The sequence below is a fragment of the Trachinotus anak genome, unplaced genomic scaffold (assembly GCF_046630095.1).
Source record: "Trachinotus anak isolate AG129_WGS33_773 ecotype Australia unplaced genomic scaffold, CSIRO_AGI_Tana_v1 ptg000011l, whole genome shotgun sequence".
Taxonomy (NCBI): Eukaryota; Metazoa; Chordata; class Actinopteri; order Carangiformes; family Carangidae; genus Trachinotus; species Trachinotus anak.
In genome coordinates, this window is record NW_027273862.1 from 11,432,120 (window position 1) to 11,440,000 (window position 7,881).

Below are 7,881 nucleotides of genomic sequence, written 5' to 3' on the forward strand. Positions count from 1 at the left end.
TATTAGTTTATGGGCCATGACATGAGCTATGAATAAGAAACAACGAGAAAGACCTGAGAACATTAATCATGGAGCAACATATGGTAATAGACGGTTATCAATTCCCTCACACTCTGTGATTAAGGGAGGGAGAGAAGGAAGTGAGGAGGAAGAGAAAAGAATGAGGAGGAGAGGCAAGAAATGGAAAGATGATGTTGAGTAAAAAGAAAGGAGAGGAGCATAAAGTTCTGGGGAATTAGAGATAGAAAAAAAAGGAGCAAGAGAAAGAGGAGGGAGCTCAAAGGCAAAAAAGAAAATGACAGGACACAAGCTCACACTTAAATTTAATTAAGGAAATGATAGAAAAATATGCATACAAAAATTGATTATTATTACTGACCACTATCCCAGTTTGTGGCATTTTTACATACATCCATTAAACCTGTAACATCTCTGAACTAACTATTAGCTGAGGGTATTCTGTTTAAAATGAAAAGCCCAAAATCTGACTTTGGTGGCCAGCTAGCATGATCACTTAAAGTAAAGGTGACATCAAATTCAAAAATATTTCTAATGTGACTATTTATGAGTTAAATTCCTCAAACATTTAACACTGATATAGTCTGTGCTAGGACCAATCATGGAAGTGTGTGTGCATGTGTGAATGTACACATCCACATGTGTTAGCACACTGCGTATACAGCAGACTCTGTTGTACTCTGTTTTTTGCTGTGGTATCGAATTTGGTATCGAGAATCGTGGAATTTCAATGGTATTGTTACTGATTAACAAAAATCCTTGTATTGTGACATCCCCATATACAAGGTTTTGTTCCTGCTTTGTGTCTTTGCTGTAAGGTCTGGACTAATGGCGGCAGGAACACACCGCCTATATGCATGGCGGCAGCATGGCAGCTGTGGAACGACTTGGTTTTCATTTTGGTACCTGTTGTTTTTTTGGTTTTTCTTTTTTGATAGCATACAATACTTAATGGGCACAGCAGGAGAACTGTAAAAAGACTTGGCAACACTTCGCAACAGAGGAAAACAGCTGTACAGTATACTATTTTTTTATATATTTCTACATGCTGATGACTATCTGCACTGTAGGCTTATTCAGTGCAGAGCCTATAATCACACCAACATTAGCACTGGCTTTCTCCAGATCGTCTGTTTTTAACAGGTGCTTTAACAGGTGGTGTTTGCTACTTGAATTACAATCTCTTTTTTTATTTCTAAAACAAAGTTTTAAATCTTTTTAATTGGGTAAAAGAAAGGTAACATATCTATCAGCTCATGAACAAATCCGGTGAGTTGAACTTTCTATCCACCAAAACGTCTGACAGTCTAATGAGCTCCCATTTATCAGTACAAGTATTGTACAATGTTGACAGAAGGCACAATCTTGGACCAATGAATTGCTCAAAGGGGCCCAGCTTTGCCTATCAGGTAGCCTAAACAAAATACTTTGAATGACATGGGTTTAGAGAGTAAAGCGCCTTTGGTATTTGTACCGCTTTGACTCTGTGCCCATTATGCTCAGATAAAGTTTGATCCATGCAGCTATTTCCTTTCCACACAACATGGAAAAACTGAATGGAAAAATGTAATGGAAATAGCAAATAAATCATGACATACATGATGTGTGTTATTTAAATGTCCATGAAGAGACTGGAAATAGCGGCAGTAACATTTCTAAAATTGATACACAAAAGAAATTTAAATGCAACATTTCCACCTCTACATGGTTTTCCATTTTTTTTTAGGTGTGACTGATGCTCTTTCAATTACATCATCTCATTGTGCCCTTTTCTTCTGCAATGTTTTGATGGCATCTGCCTGGAGAATTAGTTTCACCGGCTGTTTATCTTGATGCACACAATAACTAATTTATGCATAACAGTAGTGACTGCAAATTAATTAACATTTTCCTTTGCAGATTTTCTGAATATTTGGTTAAAATTTGAGCTACATTTGAATGGAAACCTGACCATAGGGAGGTGGAAGTATTCTTAATGACACGGCAGACAAATATTCAAGACTTGTAGGTCTCTAGTGAATGAAACAGGCATACCTAGCTTTCTGTCTACTTCATTGTGGTGTCTTCAAATCAGAAATTAAATTTTGATGTTTATTTACAGTACAATGTTACCTGCCCTCGACGACATGTCCTTATAGGATTTGATATGGATTGAATTTGAAACTAATATGTCTAATGTGGTGTAATGCATTCACACTTTTCAGTCAGAGTGCTCCAGACAAAAGGCACGGGATGTACATTTTGCATCCGTGCATCTTTCCTTTTGCTTTGACAGATATTAAGGTAGACTAACTAAGTTATCAACATCATAGTTCTTTTTCATTTGCATCAAAAATATTTCTGCCTATGAAAAATGTCAGAACACTGATGTGTAAATGAGATAAGAGGGTAACCTGACTTTACAGCCCACTGCTTGTGGAGCTGGGTACCTCCTGCCTGCCACCTCATTTTGGTGGAGATTTATAGACGATCCACCCCACTCTCATCACCATGCGGCTGAATTATCTCATCGGTCGCATTAATCCGCCGATTACATTTGATTTAATTTTCATAATAATTAAAGTGAACCATCACTAAAATTAAAAGCATTCGGGAGGTGTGTGTGAGTGAGCGTGTGGGGGGGTTGTGGGATGGTTGGATGAAGGCTGCATGTGCACATAGATGAAAAGGCTGCTGTTGTGGTGTTTGCACAGCCAGAGACTCTTCTCTCTCTCTCTCTCTTTCCCTCTATCTATTTGTTTCAGTCTGTTCCCCCCATCCACCCCCCTCCTCTCCACCTGCTCCAGGAATCCCGATGAAGTGATTAGATTGATAGGTGCAAAAGGGAAAGAAGGAAGAGGAGGAGTGGACAAAAATGATTAAATTAGCATATCACAAACGCCTCACATACTGCAATCCCTGGAAAACAAAATCCCAGGCCACCGAAAGCCTGCCGCAGTGCTGAAGAGCCTGGGACCTGAGAGTGTGTGTTTGAAACCCCACATGACAGGATTAAAAAATCTGAAGCCTGAGCTGGAGACAAAGTAGGAGTAAAGCCTACTGGTGCTGGGAGACGGCGTGTGATATCTGCATTAGGTGGCAGCAAAGATACAGTACTCCACTTCCTGGCCTACAGGGTCTTTCTCTGTGTAGTGTGTGTGTGTGTGTGTGTGTGTGTGTGTGTGTGTGTGTGTGCGCGCGCACGCGAGTAAGACAGAGAGAGAGAGCAAGAGAGAGCAAGAGAGAGCAAGAAAGCTACAGGGAATTACAGAGGCATATTTTGATTTTGGTTTTACCTCAGTTAGGACATGGAAACAATAGAAATACAGTCTAAAAGGAAACTTAAATCACGCTTTTACTAAAACAAAAATGTTCAGTGATGTTTTGACCTATCCACCAATTTACAAAAGGACACAAAAAATAAAATCATAGTCGATGCTCATTCTTGTTACCAACTTTCATTGAAAATCCCCAGATTTTTTTTCTAAAACTGATCTTAATATGGATGCTATGCCACCACCCAAAGTTATGTTTTCTTCTACTAGCAGGCAGTGCTAAGGTCCTCTTTGCAGAATAATGAGCACGTACAGTATTTCTGTGGCTCTTCATGCCAATACTTCTGTAGCCTTTGTAATCTCAACTACAAATTGAATAATATATTTAGACTTGTATCCTGAAAAAATGTAGTATTTTATTAACAGTGTACTTAAAACACTGTACCATACCGTGAGAATGTATACGATGTTGGCTTTGTGTCAGAAGAAAGGAAATAGTTGGCTATCATCACAGTGGCAGTTATCCTGTAAAAGAAGGATAGAAGTTAAAAGAAGTTACATGTACTTGAGGTTAATGTCGATAAAAACACATTGATTATACTGTAAAACTTAAATCAAAAAGAGACAAAATACAGTGAAGTAAACTGGTTTTATTTGTGTTATTTCATTTGTTTTCATTGTAGCAACTAACTTCTTTCTGCATTTATCTCTACCTACAATGTTTTGTTTTTTTTTTTCTGGCATGATGAAGCTATACTCTTATATACCACTTAATGTCAAATTCCAAAATATGCTGTTATGGTTAACCAGTGTAGGCCTTTCAAACTGCAGTACACTACATAATGTTGACTCTTTGCAGAAAAAAAAAAAAAAAAAAAACACTAGTCAGACATCAGTAGGAACCAAGTAGGTCAGTGGAAGGCAGATGGAAGTGGAGTCTCCAAAAGTACAAAAGAAATTCTATGAAATTAATAAATAAATTAATCTAATGGTTACAACTATCAGAGGGGCTGGCTTCTTTCAGTGGTGTGGAACTGTAAAATCTATATCAGCTCTAATATTGTTTCTCAGTGGCAAGAGGGCCTAACAACACTGTACACAGAACTAAACCTTGAGGCATCCCATAAGTTATGTTTCTGTCAGCTGATGATGTCTAAACTAGACCCCAGTTCTGAGTCATGGAGACCAGCCAATACCAGCATGCTCCCATTTTTAACCTTGTACTGAAGATGATTTTACCATTGCTTACAAAAGATTGTTATAGTCTTTGGAGTTGGCACAATTTTGTGCTCATTTATTTCCATTACTCATTTAAGTAGACCCTTGCCTCTCAACTGTCTGTGTAAAAAAGGGGTCAGTCTTTTCATTTTTTTTTTTTTTTTTTTTTCATTAATAGGGTGAGTACCATGTTTGGCCTTATGGTTGTTTGGTAAATACTACTCATGCTACTTAATGCTAGCCAGTTGGCTATCTTTTTAATTTTAATTGGCTTTCTGTCATTATTTATATTTTAACAGATTGATAACACCCAGTACATCTCATTCATCCCTACTAGTGGCCACTTGTGATGTGGACTCTCCTCAGAAGAATCAAAACTAATAAAACTAATGTATTTGAAAATTACTGATGGGGTGTTGTGCTCAAAGACATCTCTAGATAAGGCCATTTAGAACGCTATGTGTTAAGTGTATCCTATAAAGAGCTGTAAAGGCTTCACGTTCACAGTAGTGCAGTGCAGAAATGACATTTCTCTGACAAGCTGGAAAATTTGCCAATTCTGCATCCAGTACAATAATTGCAGCCAGAATCCCACTGACAGGGCAAGAGAAAACCCTGTGCACAATGAGCTAATGAAATCAAACGTGCGGTGCGGTTTTGCATGTTAATGCTGGCAGTGGGTGTCAATAGCGTTTAAAGATGTCAGCAGGTGGATAGCGAGATGGATGGCCCTCTGCCTGCCTTTCACTTCCCACCCCAAGGAAGTTAAACAGCATCTGCCTTAAATAGAAAACTTCAATATCTATTTAGAGAGAGGGAGGGAAGACTGTAAAGGAAAGATAGAAAGGGGGAGTGGATGAGAGTGGAAGTTAGAGAAAGAGAGATGGAGAGAGAAGGAGAAAAGGAGGAGTTGAAATAAGGCAATAAGTCCCTGACCTCAAGTGCACATTGCGACACATTGACGCCGTTGTCATTTGTTAATCAATAGAAGTACTATGGAGGCTATACATTTAATGGCATGAGATTGGCAAACCTGTAACAAAATTAAGGGAGCACTAAGACCACAGCCTGTTTTCTTGTTCAGTCAATTTACAATCTCAATGACTTCAACAGTGCAGAAGGAAAGATGACTTTGAAGCTCACATCCCTACCACACTGAAACCTTGTGACATCAGTTTAGCTTTAATTTTTTATTCCTCTGAATTTAAACTTCCTTCATTCACTGAACTCATTTCAAACCTTACATGGTGTGATGTATGGTGAAAGGCCCTTTGTGCTAGAAAAAATCTGACAGTGCAGACAGAAGTTACTCAGAGAACACAATTTGTGTATTTAGCAGAGGAGCACTCTTAAAATGAAAGGAAGCTAATCTGTGCTACAGCAATGAATGACAACTGGAAGTGATAAGAAGAGCATTGGTCTGAATCTGAAAACAGGAGAACCACAAGTTTTCCATTCATTTTGATTATTCTACAGTAATTATCTGTACCGACTGTCATTTTTAGCATTTTAAAGTAATCATACAACCAGCAATTACAAGTTATATTTAAGACACACACACCACTATATTTTGAGGAAAATCTGGCTATTATTTTAAAGTTGTAGTCTGTCCCCTGGAAATGGTGTGTGTGTGTGTGTGTGTGTGTGTGTGTGTGTGTGTGTGTGTGTGTGTGTGTGTGTGTGTGTGTGTGTGTCATTGTCTAGCCTACCCTCATTATGCTCCATCTTCATTAATAACAGCTATGCTTTTTAATTTCTTTTGCAGGGCCTAAATTAAATGTGTCATCCTTTAGAATAAATTGTGTATATCTCACATGTCCTCTCTCTCACTCTCCCTCTCTTCCTCTGTCTGTTTCTATCATGCACATACACAAACAGAGAGGATAATTTATACGATAAATAAAGCATCGCTCCAATTAGTCTTAAGTCAAATAAATTAGTCATAAATTCAATCAACACGATTTTATGGGGTTGAGATTCATGATGTTGGTCTCTGTAGAAATTTATTCTCTAGACAACTACATAACATTAGTCGCAGGATGTAAAGATAAGGCATGCAATGCCAGGAGGGCACATAGAAGTTCGAGCCGGTCACAAAACAAAAAAAGTGTACACTAAAGTGTCATGCTGGGGGACAGAGAGAAGGCCAGGAGCACTTGAAGAGAAACACTGATCTCCCTGCTACTTTCATCCGTGTGTTTGCTTTACAGTACCACTGTCGACTGTACCTGAGTGGGCGTCAGTCTGACACTTTTTTTCTTGCTTTTTTATTCTTTCTCTTTGGTGTTGGTGCATTCATCTTTCTCTGAGAGCATGGCAGGGCGTGATCACTTTGTCCTCTTGCACATTGCCGTTTCTGTCCTCTGTTTTTTGCACTGTGCTCTTTTCTCTCTCTCTTTCTCTCTTTTCCTATTGTTTGCCATTGCTCCTCTTCTTTCTCCCTCATCCTCTTGCTCTCTCACTCCTGTTCCCTCTGTGCTCACACTGTCTCATGGGCCCTGACCTCCTGTTGTGACCCTACAGAGGCACGGTGACTTTGGTACACAGTACAGCCTAGTTTGTAGAAGTCAGTGCAAAGGCTACAGATATGAGCTTCAAACTTTTTCTCTCTAGTCAGCATAAAAGTATGTGTGTGTGAATAGATCCTGTTGCATGCAAGTCCTCCATCTCTCTCAGTGTGTGTGTACGTGGTGGATCCTGTTGCATGGTAGTCCTCTATCAGTGTCTGCCTCCTGATCTGATTGATTGTTCTGGGTAAATTAGGACTGGGCGCTGGTGATGGGGACAGGAGTGAGTTACACCCTTCACCCCTGTCCTTGCCCTCCACCCTCTTTCCCTTCCTCTCCTCTGTGTCCCTGCTTTTATCATCTTCCTCCATGTCCTCGTCCTTTCATTCACCTATTCTTCCTGCTCCTTTTTTTCTGTTTCTCATCCCCCGTTATGTCATTGGGCCTCTTCTCAGGCCATCTTTTACACTCACAGTCAGACTCCAAAATGTGTGTTCAATGTATTATGAATAAAGAGGTTTAATTTCTCCCATGAAAGATGTAAGTAAAACAGTACAAGGATAAGATGCTGAATTTTGGCACAGCAGTGGGAAAGGTCTGTTCTGCGCACTTTTACTGGCTCTGAAGAAATAAAGTATAACTATATAACTATATTGTGATAACATAGGACCATTGATTTCTCTGCCTACTTTTCTAGAGTGCATGTACAGGCATACACACTGTACACATTCATATAAAGTAATGAAAAACTGAGATTTGTTGTAGATTGCTGGTTTCAGAAATGTTCCTCCATACTGACCTGTGAGGTGTAAAATATCTGATATGTACATTCTTGAAGAAAATGATCTCAGTTTATGAAATATTTACATTCTCCATATATTAAG